The sequence below is a fragment of the Pongo abelii genome, chromosome 7, assembly GCF_028885655.2.
Source record: "Pongo abelii isolate AG06213 chromosome 7, NHGRI_mPonAbe1-v2.0_pri, whole genome shotgun sequence".
NCBI classification, from domain to species: Eukaryota; Metazoa; Chordata; class Mammalia; order Primates; family Hominidae; genus Pongo; species Pongo abelii.
In genome coordinates, this window is record NC_071992.2 from 8,037,041 (window position 1) to 8,058,648 (window position 21,608).

General features: G+C 41.0%; 2 protein-coding genes and 1 pseudogene across 2 annotated transcripts in view; 2 read left to right on the plus strand and 1 right to left on the minus strand.

The window, feature by feature from the left end:
* Positions 1-21,608, minus strand: part of LOC134761888 (chitobiosyldiphosphodolichol beta-mannosyltransferase-like) — a 966,630-nt gene that overhangs the window by 153,396 nt on the left and 791,626 nt on the right. The window lies entirely within an intron of this gene.
* Positions 1-21,608, plus strand: part of LOC129047662 (cuticle collagen 2-like) — a 94,112-nt gene that overhangs the window by 23,380 nt on the left and 49,124 nt on the right.
* On the plus strand, positions 3,118-14,819 carry LOC129047663 (small ribosomal subunit protein eS1-like; annotated as a pseudogene).

Consider the following 21,608-nt stretch of genomic DNA (forward strand, 5'->3'; position numbering starts at 1 on the left):
CTTCTTCTGACTTTCGATGTGGACTCGAGTTGGAACTATATCATTGGCTGTCCTGGGTCTCCAGCTTGCTGGCTGCAGACTCCAGGACTCCTTAGCCTCCATAACCATGTGAGCCATCTCTTACAACAAATCAATCTGTCTCTCTCTATGTGTATAGTTCTACCTCTATCTCTCTGCTCTTTGGAGAACCTAGAGTAATACACAAGGTTATATTAGAGAAGAGGATGACCCAAGGAAAAGCATGGAGGCAGAAAAGTGTGAAGAGGGTTTGGTAAGACTGGGGTCCTGATGGGGAGTTTGGATTTCACTGTGTGTAGCATGGAGAATCCTTGAAAATACTCAAGAGGTGAAAATTGTATTTGTGGAAAAATACCAGGAGTATGTGAAAAGAAAAACACTCATTCAATTTTAACTCCACTGAAGGGGGCATCAAAGGGATGCACTGGGGATGTGGGTTGGAGGGGAGGATCTTTACTTCTAGGCTGAGTCTAAAGTTCTCTTTCTGGGGAGTGGGAGATCATTACAAATCTTTGAGCTCCACTCAAGTGATGGTTTTGCTAACAATGGCAGGGCGACGGTGGTGGTGGTGGTGGTGGTGGTGGTAGGAAGCTGGTAGCATGAATTCTAATTGGGCTTCTGTTATTCTAGCTGAGGAAGTTGGGGAGTGGACTTTCAGTAGAATAATGCAGATCTGGGAATCAACTGCATGGAGTAGGTAGTTATAGGTGATGAGATGGTTCAGGGACAAAGTTTGGTAGAAGGAGAAAAGATACTAGGCTGGTACAGAAATAATTGCTATTTTTGCCATTACTTTTAATGGCAAAATCTGCAATTACTTTTGCACCAACCTAATAGGATGCAAACTTCGGAGCCATCTGCATCAGAGGGTTTGTTGAAGATCAACAAAGTTTGGGAACACAGGAAAGGAGCGGGGAGGGTAATGACTTGAGGGCATAGCAGGGATGATCAAGGTTTTTCTTGTTAGCATGTGGAGACTTAAGCATGATTATATGTTCAACACCTGTCACATACGTGGTACAAAATATGAGTGAAATGATGAGTATAGGCGATGAGTCATGGGAGTTCCAAGGGAACGGGTGATAAAGGGAGGTCTCAGATGAGGTACAATTGGAGAAGGTAGCTTCAGAAAGGAGAAGGATGCTTCTCCTTATAAGATGGGAAAGGCAGAGGAAGAGGGTCAAGATACAGTGACCTAGGGGTGAGATGGAAGTGAGTTGAGAGAACTCATCTCTGGGCTCTGAAACCCCTAGGGATGGGTTTGGGGGCTTTGAGATATGGAAGAGGTTTAAAGTCAATTGTTATAGCAAATATGGTTTGGAATTTGTTTGTGATGCTTAAAAATATTGCTGAACAGAAGTGAAGTTTACCCTAGAGTTGGATGGTGAGATTATTTCGTGGAACTACCAGATCCATGTTGTGATTCTTTCCAGTATCATTCAGCAGCCCTTGGGAAATTGCGAGGCAAGTCATCAATGGGGTATGGAGATTTTCCAGGTGTGTGTGGTTGAAGGCAGAGAAGAATGCGTTTAGGAGCACATTACAAGAAGGTGACTGTTAGGTCCAGGCTGAGCAGGAAGGTAAAGCAAGAAGGAAACATGAGGTTGTGAAGAGAAGTTTAGAGGGATGAGGAGGCAGGAGAGGTGAATAGTTGCAGGATGTAGCTAGAGTGGCGATGTTAGATCTTGGGGCCAGAGAGCTTTACAGTGATGATAAAGATCAGAGGGCTTTAGAATCAAGCTATAAAGCACCGCTGTTTGATGTTGGGATGTAAGGATGCTGCAGGTGGATGTCTGCACATTGATGGTGAGAACGTGGTCACCCTGGCCCTGCTGGGTTTTTGCTAAGGAGACTGTGCTCTGTTCTTGGGGCCGTTTTCATCATCTGATTAGAGCAGTGGTCCCCAAATGGTGTTCCTTGGACCATCTGTAAAATGTTCATAGGTCAAGGATAAAATGGAAAAACAGAAAATGTCACAGAAATGTGCCCATTGTTGAAAGACCACCAGCTGCCCATTTTGGAGGATTGTTCTTTATTCTAAAAATATATATATTCTATTCTATTAAAACATTTTTGTATTTGCATTTTTTTCTCTTTTATGAAATGCCATGGGGTAGAAATTTGTAATGTATCCAATTCTCCTGTCTCCATGCATTGCAGTGTGGTGGGGGAGGGGATGTGGCTAGTACTGGCCAAGAGGCTGTGGGCAGAGGTGCAGTGTGAGACTTCTAGCCTGGAGCATTTAATTCTTAGTACAAGGCTCTCTAGCATTCTTCTTCCTCTGTTCCCTGCTTAGTGATACTCGAGGTAATTCAACACCCATTAGCCTTAGTCTTAGGGCAAGTTTGGAAAACAGAGCACCCCACACTTCCCTGCAGATGTAGTATGAGTGACAAAAACAACTTCTGATGTTTGAAGTTACCAAGATTTAGGAGTGGTTTGTTATTGCAGCAAAACCTAACCTATTCTGACCAATCATGGTGGAATTTATGTGTGTGTGTGTGTGTGTGTGTGAAACTGGTAGTTTAAAAAAGTTCCTTCTTACCAAAAAGAAAAAAAAAATTTCAACCTTATGTTGGTTCTCAAATTAAAAAAAATATTTTTACTGGGTTATAAAATAGGAAAATCTGAGAATCTGTAGCTTAGAGAACTACAGTGTGGGATGTCTCTAAAGACCAGGTTATTTTAGCAGCTCCTAATACCACTTTATAGAAGCTTAGTCAAGACTTGGACTATTTCAGTCTTTCCCATTCCACATTCCATGGACTCTTAAAGAGACATTGATGAAACGGTGCAGCCATGAACCACCCTAACTCAATCCTAGTTGCAGAATCCGCCTTTTACTGCAGAATGAGCTTCTTGCTACAGTGATACTTGAATCCCTTAGATATATTCTGTACTAACTATATTAAAACATGACCAATGCTTTTGCTTTGTTTTCCCCCAAATTAAACACCTTAATCATGAGGACCCAGAGAATTCGATTTACTGTGACTGATTCCCAACTTTCAGTAAGAACATAATTAGATTATATTTTTCTCCAGTTCAAATAAAAGAAAAATGACAATAAAATGCTGATAAATATGTGTAGCTCAGGAGGTAGAGCCTGCTTTGAGATGCAGAAGTGTTTGGTTTTTTTTAGATCTATATTCTTGAGTAAAGAAAAAATCCATCTCTCTTTCCTAGAGGGGAAGACTTTCAGAGCCAGGCTTGGCAACAGCCTATCAGAGGCTGAATTAAACTAATAGGTACCTCCCTGGAGTGAATGGTGCATTTCTCCTGTTCGGGGGACTGTGTTTTTATGGTGGAGTTTGCTTACTGTCTTGGTCTCCGGATATGTGTATCTGTGGGTGGATGTCTACATGTAAATGGCAGTGTATACCTGTTTGGGTGTGTACAGAATTCCCATGTGAATCTCAGCTTTGTGGGGATCTCCAGGTCTTGAGCCCAGCAGATGCCATTTGAAGAAAAATCACTTGAAAATGAGACAGAAAGAATGGAATCTAAATCCTAGCTCTAAAGGCACCAGGCTGACTGAAAAAAAAAAAACTCTGGATTTTCTTTGTTTTGGACTCTACCTGCCTCCAAATGACATTTCTGTTTCCTACGCAATGATCAGAATGAAAGAGATCCTCAGCATGAAACAGCAGATACTGTGTGATTCTGCGTATGACAGGGTTTCAGCTGTGACACTGCTGATATTTGGCTCAGCAATTTCTCTGTTGTATGTGTGGGGGTTCCCTGTGCATTTTAGGATGTTGAGCAGCATCCCTGGATCCCTGGACTCACTGGATGTAGTAACACAACTCCCCCCAAGTAGAGACAACCCCCAGTGTCTCCAGATATTGCCTAATGTCCCCAGGGGGCAAAATAGCCCCCATCTCAGAACTGCTGCTTTCATAAAGTACAATGTCAGGTGAAATAGGTGGAGGCTGTTTGTAATCAGGGGTCAGTAGAGATGGAAGATACCCAAGGAATATCCTGGAAGGGGCTGTAATGTTCTGTTTCTTGAAATGGGTGCCGGTAATATGGAGATGTTCAGTTTTTTTTTTTTTTTTTGAGTCAGGATCTTGCTCTGTCACCCAGGCTGGAGCACAGTGGCACCATCATGGCTCACTGCAGCCTCTGCCTCCTGGGCTCAAGCAGTCCTTCCACCTCAGCCCTCCCAAGTAGCTGGGACTACAGGCACGTGCCACCACTGCTGCCTAATTTTTTATTTATTTGTTTTTTGTAGACAGGGGGGTCTCACTATGTTGCCCAGGCTGGTCTCTGGCTCCTGGGCTCAAGCAATCTGCTCACCTCAGCCTCCCAAAGTGCTGAGATGACAGGCATGAGCCACTGTGCCTGGCCAGTATGTTCAGTTTGTAAGAAAAGTACTGTGTTGACCTCTTCTGTGTGCACATTTCTTCAAGTAATAATTCAATAAAGCATTTAGAAAAATTTGTCATAATAGGAGTGACTTATAGAGTGATTGGCATGAAAGCTGACCATCTTAATTTGAACTACTCTGAAATGAGCACTAGGGGCCACCAAGAAGAGCCTTTCAAGGTGTCATAGCCAAGGATAGGAGTGTGTTGTGTACATCTCTGCATAAAGGATTTGCTGGTTACATGGAAGGATGAAGCCTCCTTCTGAGGACAGAGGCAGCAAAGCAAGTGGAAGCCCAAAGCATTGAGCTTTCTAAATGGACTTTGCTAAAATCTTGTGGATGACTCATGCTCTTAACATACACCCATGTACATATTGTCCATATAAACATTAATTCTGTAACAAGGCCCACACATAAGGGTTTTTTTTTTTCTTTTGAGACAGTCCTGTTTTATTGCCCAGGCTAGAGTACAGTGGCATAATTTTGACTCACTGCAATCTCTGCCTCCGGGGTTCAAGCAATGCTTTTGCCTCAGCCCCCTGAGTAGCTGGGACTATAGGTGCACAACACCATGCCTGGCTAATTTTTGTATTTTTAGTAGAGATGGGGTTTCACCATGTTGGCCAGGCTGGTCTCAAACTCCTGGCCTCAAGTGATCTGCACACCTCAGCCTCCTAAAGTGTTGGGATTACAGGTGTGAGCCACTGCACCTGGGCCCACACATAAGGTTTGAGTTGAGATAGAGAAAACTCTGGCAAAACTGAGGAATTTGGCCACAGTCTCTGGGAAATATGCACAATTTCTGGAACCTTCTCTACTTCCAGAGTTTCCACTTTCTGTCTCCTGTTTATTCAACAAACTTGTATGGAACCACAGTGTGTCTAGAACTTGCCAGGTGTGGAGGATGAAAAGATGATTGAGGTTGGGCATGGTGGCTCATGCCTGTAATCCCAGCACTTTGGGAGGCAAAGGCAGGCAGTTCACTTGAGGTCAGGAGTTCGAGGACAGCCTGGCCAACATGATGAAACATCTCTACTAAAAATACAAAAATTAGCCAGGCATGGTGGCATGCACATGTAGTCCTAGCTCCTTGGGAAGCTGAGGCAGGAGAATCGCTTGAACCCAGGAGGCAGATGTTGCAGTGAGCTGAGATCACACCGGTGCATTCCAGCCTGGGAGACAGAGCGAGATTCCATGTCAAAAAAAAAGATGACTGAGATATAGACTCCATCAGAGTAGACCCTAACACAAATTAGGTAAGAGCCCAAGGTCTGACTGGGCAAGCAGCTTGAGCAGCTTCATCCTGCAGCCTCTACCAGAATGAAGAACACTTTTTTCTTTACCCATGAAAATGTTTTGTGCTTCATACCTACAAGTGAAATTTGTGTTAATTCTACAAAATTTGCTGTATAACTATGCCTGTATTCTTAGCATTTTTATTTTGAGAGATATGTCAGCACATCATGTTTGGACTATGTGGAATTCGACATTTACTTAGAGTCAACAACAAGTACAGGAAAGTCAGTTCTTAATCAAGAGTTAGGTTTTCAAAGATAGTGGATAAAATTAAAAAAATTAGTACAGTCAAGATTATTCATAAAGTTTAGCAGTCAGTCTTACCGTTTCTCACCAGGTCCAATCCACACTTCATCCACCACAATTGGAGCAGAGGGTGATTTTTTTTATGAGCAACTGAAGAAGTCATTTAGAGACCATTTGCTGTAGGAGCCATGTGTACTAAAGACCAATCAATGTGCCCTCATGGCTCCATTTCTGCCTCTCTCCCTCTTTGTTCTTGCCAAGTACCCATAGTTCATTTTCCATAGATTAAAAGAGCCCAAGTTGGGCGTATACCTAGGAGCACAATTGCTGGTCATTTGGTAACTCTATGTAGAATTGTCTGGGAAATTGTCAAACTGTTTCTCACAGTGGCTACACCATTTCAGTTTCTACCAGTGGTGTATGAATGTTCTAGTTTCTCTGCATCCTCACCAACACTTGTTATTTTCTGTTTTTTTTTTTTTTTGAGATGAAGCCTTGCTCTGTCACCCAGGCTGGAGTGCAGTGGCAGAATCTTGGCTCACTGCAACCTCTGTCTCCCAGATTCAAGTTACTCTCCTGCCTCACCCTCCCGAGTAGCTGGGATTATAGGCACCCACCACCATGCCTGGCTAATTTTTGTATTTTTTTAGTACAGTCAGGGTTTCACCATGTTGGCCAGGCTGGTCTCAAACTTCTGGCCTCAGGTGATCTGCCTGCCTCGATCTCCCAAAGTGCTGGGATTACAGGCATGAGCCACTGCATCAGGCCAATTTTCTGTATCTTCGATTCTAGCCACCCTTATGGTTATGAAGTGGTATCTCATTGTGGTTTTGATTTCTGTTTCCTTGGTGATGAATTTCACTGTGCATCTTTTCATGTGCTTATTGGCCACTTTTATGTCTTCCTTGGAGATGTGTCATATTTTCATGTTGAAAAATGAAAGCACAGGTCGACACAAAAATTTGTACATGAATAATTACAGTAGCATCACTCCTAATAACCCAACGAGGGAATTAATCCAAATGCCCATCACCAGATGAAGAGGTACACCGAATGTTGTCTACCCACATGGTGGAATATTATTTGATCACAAAAAGAGCAAAGTACATATGCTACAGCACAGATGAGCCTTCAAAACAGATGAAAGATCACATTCTACATGATTTCATTCAGATGGAAATCTATAGAAATAGGAAGTCGATTAGTGGTTGCTTAGGGCTGGTAGGGGCATGGGAGGATAGGGGGTGTTAGCTAAAGGGTATGAGGTTTCTTTTCGAGGTCATGAAATGTTCTAAAATTGACTGGTAATGTTTGTGTATATCTCTGAATATACTAAAAACCATTGAAATATAAAAAATGGAAAGAAAAAACAGCCCAAGTTGCAATTTTATTAAACACTTTATTGGCTTTAAAAATAGATTCCAGGCTGGGCATGGTGGCTCACACCTGAAATCCTGGTGCTTTGGGAGGCTGCAGTGGGAGGATTCCTTGAGGCCAGGAGTTCCAGGCCAGCCTTGGTCACATGGCAAGACCCTGTGTCTACAAAAAAATAAATAAATAAATAGCAGCTGGGTGCAGTGGCTCACACCTGTAATCCCAGCACTTTGGGAGGCTGAGGCGGGCAGATCACCTAATATCAGGAGTTCAAGACCAGCCTGGCCAACATGGTGAAACCCCATCTCTACCAAAAATATAAAATTTAGCCTTTTGGTGCTCTGAGCAGCACCATGGTGTTTGTTAAGAACAAGTGCCTTATGAAAGGTGGCAAAAAGGGAGTGAAGAAGAAAGTTGATCCATTTTCTAAGAAAGATAAGTATGATGTGAAAGCACCTCCTATGTTCAATATAAGAAATATTGGAAAGACTTGGTCACCAGGACCCAAGGAACCCAAATTGCATCTGATGGTCCCAAGGGTCTTGTGTTTGAAGTGAGTCTTGCTGATTTGCAGAATGCTGAAGTTGCATTTAAAAAATTCAAGCTGATTACTGAAGATGTCCAGGGCAAAAACTGCCTGACTAACTTCTATGGCATGGGTCTTACCTGTGACAAAATATGTTCCATGGCTGAAAAATGTTCAACAATGATTGAAGCTCATGTTCATGTCAAGACTACAATGGTTACTTCTTTCATCTTGTTTTGTGTTGGTTTTACTAAAAAATGCAACAATCAGATACGGAAGACCTCTTATGCTCAGCACCAACAATCTGCCAAATCCAGAAGAAAATGATGGAAATCATGACCTGAGAGGTGCAGACAAATGACTTGAAAGAAGTGGTCAATAAATCCATTCCAGACAACATTGGGAAAGATGTGGAAAAGGCTTGCCAATTTATCCTCTCCATGATGTCTTCATTAGAAAGTAAAAATGCTGGAGAACCCTGGGTTTGAAAGATATGGAGCTTCGTGGTGAAAGTAGTAGTTCTGGAAAACCCACTAGGGATGAGACACATGCTAAAGTTGAATGAGCTGATGGATATGAACCACCAGTCCAAGAATCTGTTTAAAGTTCAGACTTATAATAGTGGCAAATAAAAAGTCCTATTTGTGAAATCAAACAATAAACAACAGTGAAAAAAGCAAAATTAGCCTGGTGTGGTGGTGCATGCCTGTAATCCTAGCTACTCAGGAGGCTGAGGCACGAGAATCACTTGAACCTGGAGACAGAGTTTGCAGTGAGCCAAGATTGCACCATTGCACTCCAGCCTGGGAAACAGAGTGAGACTCTCTTCAAAAAGAATAAAGGAAATAAAAGTATCTGGGCTTGGTGGCATTCACCTGTAGTCTCAGCTACTCTGAAGGCTGAGGTGGGAGGATGGCTTCAGGCTAGGAGTAATTTGAGGCTGCAGTGAACTATGATTGTGACACTGCACTCCAGCCTGGACTGCAGAGCAAGACCCTATCTCTTATGCATACATACATACACACACGCACACATACCTACATACCCAGGATCTACCTCTGGCGATTCTGACTCAGTAGGGCTGGGTATCCCCTAGGGATCCTGCTGTTCAGCCTGGTCTGGGATCCACTTTTCATTGGGAACTGAGACACTGGCTGTGAGCCTTTCTGTCCTGAGATGTAGAGGTCATGGCGATGCAGGTTCAAGCTTAAGGAGACCTGACTGCGTTAGGTATTGTGCTGAACATCATCTCTTTCTCTCATAGCAACATCTGTAGAAGGTTGATGTGTCCCTGCTCTACAGATGAGGAACTGAGCTTTCAGAGGAGTTTAGCTTGTTCAAAACTTATTCTTCCTATTGGAAACTTTGTACCCTTTGACCACTGTCTCCTATCCCCTACCTTTCCTCCACCCCAGCCCCTGATAACCACTGTCCTACTCTCTATTTCTGTGAGTTCAACTTCTTTAGATTCCACATATAAGTAAAATCATGCAGTATTTGTCTTTCTGTGCCTTGCTTATTTCACTTAACCCAATGTCTTTCAAGTTCACCTATACTGTTGAAAATGACAGGATTTCTTTCTTTTTTAAGGGTTAATAGTATTCCGTTGTGTGTATATAGTACATTTTCTTTATCCTTTCATCCACTGACGGACACTTAGGTTGATTCTATATCTTGGGTATTGTGAATAGTGCTGCAGTGAACATAGGAATGTAGAGAACCCTTCGACATATTGACTTTGATTTTTTTTTTGGTCTATACCCAGAAGTTGGGTTGCTGGATTATATGCTTTGAATTCTATAGCACAGCAGCGTGACTGTAGTCAATAATAACGTATCTTTCAAAATAACTAAAAGGGTACATTTCAAATGTTTCATCATAGAAATTTGCAGTAAATTAGGGGATGGACATGTTAATTAGTTTGATGTAATCATTGCACATTGTATACACATATCAAAACATCACATAAATGTGTACAATTATGATTTGTCAATTAAAATAACATTAGTTAAAAAAATAAGTAACTTGTTCAAAGCCCCAGTTGGGATTGCTGGAGCTGGAACATGCACCAAGGCTGTTGCTCTCAGGCTCACAGAGTCCTTGGTCCACGAATGTTGAAGCCCTACCTGAGATTTCTACTGAGATCAGTGTGGGGATTCAATGTCTCAGAATCATCCCATCCTCCAGGGCCCACAAGTCCATGACTGCTGCCTCTACCCCCAACACTACTGACCTGAAATTTGGCCCTTGCTTTCATTTCTGGGAGCATACAACACTTACACCAAGCACTGATGGGTTTTGTTGACTTCATTTGAGATGTGGGGCTATGGAGAGGGTCCCATGATCCTTGCTTGGTGTTGACCAACTCATTGACTTCTCTCCTTTGACTTCACCCTTCCCTTTTCTACTCAGCTCCTCTGACATGGATTGCTCTGGGAATTCTGAGCCCTGGTTCCTTTATTTTGCAGATAGCCTTCACTCTTCTCTGCAACAAATTCCAAAAGTATATAGTTGAGCTGACTGCAAGGTACTTGACATGCAAGAGACTCCACAAATGGGATTCGGCCTCTGGAAAGTGGTGGTAGTTCCAGATTTATGTGGATGTTACTTTGTTTTTCCGTATAAAATATATTATTTAAACTATCAAACTCTTGGCTCCTGGATGCCGTCCTTTGCTGGTGGCAGTGGGCTGGGTACTGCCATCGGGGAGAAATGCTGCCCACTTAGAGAAAGAGAAACTGGTTCTCTTTAAGAGGCAGAGGGAGGTTTCCAGTGCCAGTTTGTTTGGAGGCCAAATGGTTGTTGTATTAAAATTGCCCAAACTTGGGCTGGTGCCTTCTGTGTTTAGAGCTCATAGCCATGATTGCTTTCTTTCTTTCTTTCTTTCTTTTTTTTTTTTTTTTTGGTGGTCTTTTTTCCATCCTTTTGTTTGGCAGGATTCTGTTAATAGCTCCGACCTCAAGAGTTCCATTATACAGACACTAATAGCACCTACTATGTGTCAGTCTGCAGTGCCTACTATGTGCTAGGCATTGGAGATAATATAATGATGAACAAGATAAAAATGGCACTTGGAAAAGAGAGTCTAGTTCCCACTCTCAGACCACCCCAAAGAGAGGCTGGAATTGGGCTTCCAAAGATCTCAGATGCCCTTGCATCATCTCCCTGAAGAGGGAAGTTGAAGCTTTGGTGTCTGAAGAGAATTTGGCTGGACAATCACCAAGGTTTGGAAAGATGGGGAGGAGCTGCCATTTGTGTTTAAGGTGAGAAGTGGGGGATTGGCTGGATATCAGAGGAAGCCAAGATTAAGAGAAGGTTTTTGTGAGTTCTTATGCATAGTGGAGACCTGTTATAGTGAGGGTCCCTGAGGCTGAGCCTGTGGGTCAGTGGAATGGTGCTGTGAGGAGGGTCTTGTTATAGCAGATGGCTCAAAGAAAGTTGATGGATCATGAGCAGCTGGAAGAATGGAGAGTTCGGCGGATGTAATTCCTACCTGGCTTTCCAACAGTGTGTAAGCCCAGTATTCTTACGTAAGCCCATGGAGAAGGGAAAGGAATGCTGGTAATGACAAGATTGAATTTTCCATCTGCCAGGCATCCAGGGACTCATAGCAGATTTAACTGAAGTTATAGAAATAGGAATGTGGCATTTCCTATATCCGGGTATGCTGGAGCAAAATGTATACCCTCTCTGGTTTGTAGGGAAAGAAAATGTTAATAGACAAGACTCCAGGTTTTCACTATTAAACCTGGTGCCTAGAAATGCATTTTCTACTGGATGTAGACAGAAGCTCCATATAGATATATCCATCGCTGCATCTCTCATGCCTTGTGTTCTTCCTAATTTTCCCTTTTTAACCGACAGAGGAAGAAAGTTCCAGCATCACTTCTGGCCTCTCAAGAGTGAGTTAGGTGGCCAAGTGGGGTTGCTCATGCCTGTAATCTCAGCCCTTTGGGAGGCCGAGGTGGGCAGATCACTTGGGGCCAGGAATTTGAAACCAGCTTGGCCAACATGGTGAAACTGTGTCTCTACTAAAAGTAAAAAATTAGCCAGGCGTGGTCGTCTGTACCTGTAGTCACAGCTACTCTGGAGGCTGAGGCATGAGAATCAGTTGAACCCAGGGGACAGAGGTTGCATTGAGCCAAGATTGCACCACTGCACTCTAGCCTGGGTGATAGAGCGAGACTCGGTCTCAAAACAAAACAAAAACAAAGAAAAGTGAGTTAGGATGAAAGCTTCCAAGTCTCTCTGCCCCTTTCATACATCTCCTCCCTGGTGAGCGGAGGAGTTGACTTTATTGGCAAGACTGAGGAAATGCTGACTGTATTTCTGCCATGTTCACTTATTAGTGGATGGGTTATTTTGCCTAGACTATGATCATGGGAGCCACCTCTCAGTCCCTTGTATAGTCACCAGGCTTTTTTAGGGAAAGCAGGACAGGTAAGATCTTCCTCTGGCAGAGCCAGCCAGGTCTCCTTACCCTCTGCTTCCCTTTCTGCCTATGACTGAATGGGCATGTCAGGGTCTAGTAGGAGAACCAGGAGGAGGAAGCCTCATTAACTTCTATTCTGTAGCAATTGATGGCCACCCAACTTGAACAGTGGGGGCTTATCACATCGTGTACTAAGACCGGAGATAGCTGATGCCGAGGTTGGCTAAATTAGTAGCTTGAGATGTTAGGGTTTTCATTTGAGGTTTCTATGCTGCTATGGCCTTCTGCTCTTGGTCACAGAGGCTGCCACAATCCGCATGTCAAGTCCTCATGTGACAATATCCAGAGACAGCAAGGAAGAGGTACAGTGTATTCCTGCATGTTTCTTAAAAAATTGTTTTTGATAGAGAATAATTGTACACATTTATGGGATCCATGTGAGATTTCGGTACATGCATGCAATGTGTAATGATCAAATCAGGGTCTTTAGGATATTAATCACCTCAAACATTGATTGATTTCTTTGTGTTGGGAATATTTCAATCTTATTGTTATTTAGAAATATACAATAAATTCATTTATCAGGATACAAAATCTATGTATACAAATCAGTAGCAGTGCTATACATCAACAGCAACCAGGCTGAGAATCAAATCAAACCCATTTATAATAGCTGTAAAAATAAAATACTTAGGAATATACCTAACCAAGGAGGTGAAAGATCCCTACAAGCAAAACTACAAAACACTGCTGAAAGAAATCAGAGATGACACAAACAAATGGAAATACATTCCATGCTCATGGATGGTTAGACACAATATTGTGAAAATGACCATACTGCCAAAAGCAGTCTACAAATTCAATGCAATTCCTATCAATATACCATCATCATTCTTTATAGAACTAGAAAAAACAATGCCAAAATTCATTTGGAACTAAAAAAGAATCTGCAAAGCCAAAGCAAAACTAAGCAAAAAGAACCAATCTAGAGGCATCACATTACCCAACTTCAAAGTATATTACAAGGTTATAGTCACCAAAACAACAGGGTGCTGGTATAAAAATAGGCACATGACCAATAGGACAGAGTAGAGATCCTAGAAATAAAGCCAAATACTTAACAGCCAACTGATCTTTGACAAAGTAAACAAAAACATATTAGGGAAAGTAAACCCTATACAAAAAATAATGCTGGGATAATTGGCAAACCACATGTAAAAGAATAAAACTGGATCCTCATCTCTCACCTTATACAAAAATCAAGACGATATGGATCAAAGACTTAAATTTAAGGTCTGAAACCATAAAAATTCTAGAAGGTAACATTGGAAAAAGCTTCTACACATTGGCTTAGGCAAACAGTTCATGATGGAGAACCCAAAAGCAAATGCAACAAAAACAAAGATAAATAGATGGGACTTAATTAAACTAAAAGCCTCCTGCACAGCAAAGGAAATAATCAGCAGAGTAAACAGATCACCCACAAGAGTGGGAGAAAATTTTCACAAACTGCATCTGACAAAGGACTAATGTCCAGTATCTGCAGGGAACTCTAAACAACAAGATATAATCCCATCAAAAAGTGTGCCAAGGACATGAATAGACAATTCTCAAAAGAAGATATAAAAATGGCCAACAAACATATGAAAAAATGCTCAACATCACTAATTATCAGATAAATGCCAATCAAAACCACAATGCAATACCACGTGTAAAATAAACAAAAATAGGGCAGGGCGAGGTGGCTCACGCCTATAATCCCAGCACTTTGGGAGACTGAGGTGGGTGGATCATGAGGTCAGGAGTTTGAGACCAGCCTGACCAATATGGTGAAACCCCATCTCTACTGAAAATACAAAAATTAGCCGGGCATGGTGGCGGTTGCCTGTAATCCCAGCTACTCAGGAGGCTGAGGCAGGAGAATTGCTTGAACCTGGGAGGCAGACGTTGCAGTGAGCTGATATTGCACCACTATACACCCAGCCTGGGCAACAGAGTGAGACTCTATCTCAAAAAAAAAAACAAAAACCAACAACAAAAAAACAAAGTAAATAAAGCAAAAATTGATGTTGGCATGGACGTGGTGAAAGAGACCGCTTTTACACTGATGGTGGGAATGTAAGCTGGTACCACCACTATGGAAAGCAGTATGGAGATTCGTTAAAGAACTAAAAGTAGATCTACGATTTGATCCAGCAATCCCACTACTGGGTATCTACCCAGAGGAAAGGAAGTCATTATATGAAAAAGACACTTTTGCACAAATGTTTACAGCAGCAAAATTCACAGTTGCAAAACTATAGGACCAGCCCAAATGCTCATCAATCAATTAGTGGATAAAGACAATGTATTTTATATGTATATATACCATAGAATACTACTTAGCCTTAAAAAGGAATGAAATAATGGCATTCACAGCAACCTGGATGGAGTTGGAGACCATTATTCTAAATGAAGTAACTCAGGAATAGAAAGCCAAACATCGCATGTTCTCACTTATAAGTGGGAGCTAAGCTGTGATGATGCAAAGGCACAAGAATGACACAGTGGACTTTGGGGGCTCAGGGGGAAGGGGGATGGGGTGAGAGATAAAAGACTATACATTGGGTAAACTGCTTTGGTGATGGGTACGCCAAAATTTCAGAGATCACCACTAAAGAACTTATCCATGTAACCAAATACCACCTGTTCCCTAAAAACTATTGAAATAAAAAAAAGAAATATGCAATAATTGTAATCACTTTCTGTGATATTGAACACTAGATATTATTCCTTCTATTATATATTTTTATACCCATTAATCAACCTCTTTTCAAACCCCTCCTATTCCCAGCCTCTGGTAACTATCATTCTACTCTTTATCTCCATGGTATCAATTTTATATAGCTCCAGGGCACACAAGTCCATAACTGCGGTCTCTATCCCTGACCCTACTGACCTGAAACATGGCCCTGCTTTGATTTCCAGGAGGATAAACCGCTCAAATAAGTGAGAACATGCAATAGTTTTCTTTCTGTTCATGGCCTAGTTCAACTAACATTATGACCTTTAATTCCATCCATTTAGCTGAAAATGACAGGATTTCATTCTTCTTTATTTCTGAATACTATTCTATTGTGCGTATATTCCCATTTTGTTTATCCATTCATCCATTGATTGACACTTAGATTGATTCCATATCTTGGCTATTGTAAATAGTGTTACAGTAAATATGGGGGTACAGGTATCCCGTTGATAACACTGATATCCTTTTTTTTGGATGTATACCCAGGAGTGGGATTGCTGGATCATATGGTAGATCTGTTCTTAGTTTTTTGAGAAATCTCTGAACTTTTTTTCATAATGGCTGTACTAATTTACATTCCCACCAACAATATACAATAATTTTCTTTTCTTCACATGCTTGCCAGCATTTGTTGTGCTTTGTCTTTTTAATACCCGTTCTCACAAGTGTGAGATGATATCTCGTTGTGGTTTTGATTTGCGTTTCCATGAGGATTAGTGATGTTGAATATTTTTTCATAAACTTGGTCATTTGTATGTCTTCTTTTGAGAAATGTCTGTTTATTTTTTGATAGTTTCTTTTGCTGTGCAGAAGCTCTTTCATTTAATTTGATCCCATTTGTCAATTTTTGCTTTTGTTGCAATTGCTTTTGGCATCTTCATCATGAACTCTTAGCCCATCACTATGTACCGGATGGTATTGCCTAGGTTGTTTTCCAGCGTTTTTATATTTATGAGTTGTACATTTAAGTCTTAGACCATCTTGAGTTAATTTTTGTATATGGTGTAAGGGAGGGGTGTTGTCTTTTCACTCTGTTGATTGTTTTCTTTGATATGCAGAAGGTTTTTAGTTTAATATAATCCCATTTGTCTGTTTTTGTTGCTTGTACTTTTTAAGTGTTAGCCACACAATCTTTGTTCTGAAAATTTCTCCTGTGTTTACTTCTAGTAGTTTTATAGTTGTGGCTGTTACATTTAAGTCTTTAATCGATTTTGAGTTTATTTATGTAAGTGATGACAGATAAGGGTCTAATTTTATTCTTCTGTGTTTTGATATCTAGTTTTCCTGGCACCATTTAATGAAGAGGGTGTCCTTTATTCAATGTATGTTCTTGACATCTTTCTTGAAAATCAGTTAGCTGTAAATATGTGGATTCATTTCCGGGTTCTTTAGTCTGTTTCCTTTGATTTTGTGTCTATTTTAATACCAATACACGCTGCTTTGGTTACTATAGCTTTGCAGTATATATATATATGTATATATATGTATATATGTATATATGTATATATGTGTATATATATGTATATATGTGTGTATATATATATATATATTTTTTTTTTTTGAGACGGAGTCTCGCCTTGTTGCTCAGGCTGGAGTGCAGTGGTGCAATCTTGGCTCATTGCAATCTTCGCCTTCCGGGTTCATGCTATTCTCCTGCCTCTGCCTCCCGAGTAGCTGGGACTGCAGGTGCCCACCACCACGCCTGGCTATGTTTTTTTTTTTTTTTTTTAGTAGAGACGGGGTTTCACCGTGTTAGCCAGGATGATCTCGGTCTCCTGACCTCATGATCCACCTGCCTTGGCCTCCCCAAGTGCTGGGATTACAGGCGTGAGCCACCACGCCCAGCTGCTTTGCAGTATATTTTTAAATCAGGTAGTGTGAGGCTTCTAGCTTTGTTCGTTTTGCTCAGTATTGCTTCGGCTATTTGGGGTCTTTGGTGGTTCCATATGAATTTCAGGGTTTTATTTTTTTTCTGTTTCTGTGAAAAATATAATTGATAGGGATTATACTGAATCTCTAGATTGCTTCGGGTAGTCTGGTCATTTTAACAGTATTAGTTATTCCAACCCACGAGCATGAGATGCCTTTCCATTTGTTTGTGTCTTCTCAATTTATTTTGTGTTTTGTGGTTTTCATTGTAGAGGCTTTTTGTTTTTTTTTCCTCCCATCCTTGGTTAAGTTTATTCCTAGGTATTTTATTTTTGTAGCTATTGTAAATAGAATTTCTTCCTTGGTTTCTTTTTTAGCTAGTTTGTTACTGGTATATAGAAACATTACTGATTTTTGTATGTTGATTTTGTGTCGTGAAGCTTTACTGATTTATACATCTGTTTTTAAAAATTTTTTTGTGTTTTATTTTTTGAGATAGAGTCTTGCTCTGTTGCCCAGGCTGAAGTGCAGTGGTGTAATCTTGGCTCACTGCAACCTCCGCCTCTTGGTTTCAAGCAATTCTTCTGCTTCAGGCTCCCAAGTAGCTGGGATTACAGGAACCTACCACCATGCCTGGCTAATTGTATTTTTAATAGAGACAGGATTTCATCATGTTGGCCAGGCTGGTCTGAAACTCCCTACCTCAGGTGATCCACCCACCTTGGCCTCCCAAAGTGCTGGGATAACAGGCATGAGCTACCATGCCCAGCCCAATTTATCAATTTTAAGAGTTTTTTGGTGGAGTCTTTAGGTTTTTCTGTTTACAAGTATAAGGTATGTCATCTGCAAAGTGAGACAATTTGACTTCCTCTTGTCTAGTTTGGATGCCTTTTATTTCTTTATCTTGTCTGATCAGTCTGGCTTGGATGTCCCATACTGTGTTGAATAAGAGTGGTGAAAGTGGGCATCCTTGTCTTGTTCCAGTTCTTAGAGGAAAAGCTTTTCAATTTTTCCCAGTGAGTATGATGTTAGCTGTAGATTGGTCATATATGCCTTTTCTTATGTTGAAGTGTTCCTTTTATGCCTAATTTGTTGAGAGTTTTCATCATGAAGGAATGGTAAGTTTTACTGAGTGATTTTTCTGCATCTGCTGAGATGATCAGATAGTTTTTGCCTTTCATCTTGTTGATGTGATGTATCACATGTATTGATTTTGTGTATGTTGAGCCATCTTTGCATTCCTGAGAGAAATCCCTGTTGATCATGGTATATTATCTTTTCCATTCATCATTAGATTTGGCTTGATAGTATTATGCTGAGAATTTTTCCATCTGTGTTCATTAGGAACATTGGCCTGTAGTTTTCTCTTTTTGTCGTGTCCTTGTCTTGATTGGATATCAGGGTAATGCTGGCCTTATACAATGAGTTAGGAAGAATTCCCTCCTCTTCAATTTTTGGGAATAGTTTGAGAAGAATTGGTGTTTGTTTTTCTTTATAAAATGGGAAGAAATCAGCATAAGAGCCTAGTCTAGGCCTTTTGTCTTTGGGAAGACTTTTTTTTACTGATTCAAACCTGCTATTCATTTTGAGTCAGTTCAGGTTTTCTGTTTCTTCCTAGTTCAATCTTGGTAGGCTGTGTATGTCTGGGCATTTATCCCTTTAAGTTTTCCAATTTGTTAGCATATGGTTGTTCATAATAGCCTCTAATGACCCTTTTTATTTCTTTGGTAACAGTTGTAATGTCTCCATTTTCGTTTCTGATTGTATTTATTTGGGTGTTCTTTCTTTTCTTTTTTTTTTTTTTTGTTAGCCTCCCTAGTGGTTTATCAATTTTTTTTAACTTTTCAAAAAACCAACTTTTATCTTGTTGATTCTTTGCGTTTCTTTTTTGTCTCTGTTGCATTTGGTTTGGCTGTTATTTCTTTTTCTTTCTACTATTTGTATGTTTGGTTTGTTCTTGCTTTTTGAGTTCCTTGAGGTGCATCATTAGGTTGTTTATTTGAGATCTTTCTACTTTTTTGGTGTAGGCATTTATTGCTATAAACTTTCCTCCTAGTACTGCTTTTGCTGTATCCCATAGGTTTTGCATGATGTGTTTCTATTTTCTGCTTAAAAAAAATTTTTGATTTCCATCTTAATTTCTTCACTGACCCAATGATCATTCAATAGCACATGTAATGTCCATGTATTTGTACAGTTTCCAAATTTCTTCTTGTTATTGATTTCAAGTTTTATTCCATTGTGGTCTGAGAAGATACTTGATATGATTTTAATTTTTAAAATTTTGCTGAGCCTTGTTTTGTGTCCTAACATATGCTGTATCCTGGAGAATGTTCCATATGTTGATGAGATGATTATGTATTCTGCTGCTGCTGGATGAAATATTGTGAAAATATCTGTTAGGTCCATTTGGTCTGAAGTGCAGCTTAAATCTAATGTTTCTTTGTTGATTTTATGTCTGGATGAACTGTCCAATGCTGAGACTAGGATATTGAAGTTCTCAACTATCATTGTATTGGACTCTATCTCTCCCTGTAGATTTAATGATATTTGCTATGTGTGTCTGGATGCACTTGTGTTGATTGCATGCATATTTAGAATTGCTATAATTTGTTGCTGAATTTGTCCCTTTATTAGCATATAATGACCTTCTTTGTCCTTTTTACAGTTTTTGACTTAAAGTTTGTTTTATCTGATGCAAGTTTAGCTACTCCTGATTACTTTTGATTTCTGTTTGTGTGGCATATCTTTTTCAATCCCTTCACTTTCAGTCTGTGTGTGTCTTTACAAGTGAAGTGAGTTTCTTGTAGATGTTGTTGGGTCATTTTTTATCCATTAAGCCTGTTTCTGTCTTTTAGGTAGGTAATTTAACCCATATTCGAAGTTATTATTGATAGGTGAGGACTTATTCCTGTCATTTTGTTCATTGTTTTGTGGTTATTTTGTATATCCATTTGATTTGGTTTGGCTGTGTCCCCACTCAGATCTCATCTTGAATTCCCATGTGTTGTGGGAGGGACCCAGTGGGAAGTAGTTGAATCATGGGGGCAGGTATTTTCCATGCTATTCTTTTGATAGTAAGTCTCATGAGATCTGATGGTTTTAAAAGGAGGAGTTTCCCTGCTCAAGCTCTCTCTTTGCCTGCTGCCATCCCTGTAAGATGTGACTTGTCTCTCCTTGACTTCCACAATGATTTTGAAGCCTCCCTAGCAATGTAGAACTGTAAGTTCACTAAACCTCTTTGTTTTGTGAATTTCCCAGTCTTGTACGTGTCTTTATCAGCTGTGTGAAAATGGACTAATACAATAAATTGATACCAGAAGTAGGATGTTGCTAAAAGATACCTGAATATGTGGGAGTGACTTTGGAACTGGGAAACGGGGAGAGGTTGGAGGGCTCAGAAGGAGACAGGAAAATGTGGGAAAATTTGGAAGAGATTTCCTAGAGACTTGCCAAAAATGCTGATGGTTATATGGACAATAAAGTCTAGGCTGAGATTGTCTCAGATGGAAATGAGGAACTTGCCAGGAACTGGTGCAAAGGTGACTCCTGTTATGTTTTAGCAAAGAGACTGGTGGCATTTTGCCCCTGCTGTAGAGATTTGTGGAATTTTGAACTTGAGAGAGATGATTTAGGGTATCTGGTAGAAGAAATTTCTAAGCAGCAAAGCATTCAAGAGATGACTTGGGTGCTGTTAAAGGCCCTCAGTTTTATAAGGGAAGCAGAGCATAAAAGTTTGGAAAATTTTCAGCCTGACAATGCAATAGAAAAGAAAATCCCATTTTCTCAAGAAAAATTCGATCTGGCTGCAGAAGTTTAAGTAATGAGGAGTCAAATGTGAATCCCCAAGACAATGGGGAAAATGTCTCCAGGGCATGTCACAGGTCTTCATGGCAGCCCCTGCCATCAAAGGCCCAGAGGCCTAGGAAGAAAAGATGGTTTTGTGGGCCGGACCCAGGGACCCCCTGCTATGAGCAGCCTCGGATGCCTGAGTCCTAGCCACTCCAGCTGCAGCTAAAAGGAGCTTCAGAGGGTGCAAGCCCAAGCCTTAGCAGCTTCCACATAATGTTGAGCCTATGGGTGCACAGAAGTCAGAAATCGAGGTTTGGGAACTGCTGCCTAGACTTCAGAAGGTGTATGGAAATGCCTAGATGTCCAGGCAGGAGTTTCCTGCAGGGGCAGGGCACTCATGGAGAACCTCTACTAGGGCAGTGCAGAAGGGAAATGTGGGGTCGGAGCCCCCACATAGAGTCCCTACTGCGGCACCACCTAGTGGAGCTGTGAGAAGAGGGCCACCATCCTCTGGATCCCAGAATGGTGGATTCACTGACAGCTTGCACCGTGTGCCTGGAAAACCTGCAGACACTCAATGCCAACCTGTGAAAGGAGCCCGAAGGGGGTTTATACCCACAAAGCCACAGGAGTGGAGGTGTGGCCTTTTTTCTTCCAAGGCCATGTGAGCCCACCTCTTACATCAGTATGACCTGCATATGAGACATGGAGTCAAAGGAGATCATTTTGGAGCTTTGAGATTTGACTGCCCCACTGGATTTTGGGCTTGCATGGGGCCTGTAGCCCCTTTGTTTTGGCAATTTTCTCCCATTTGGAATGACTGTGTTTACCCAATGCCTATACCCCCATTGTATCTAGGAAGTAACTAACTTGCTTTTGATTTTACATGCTCATAGGTGGA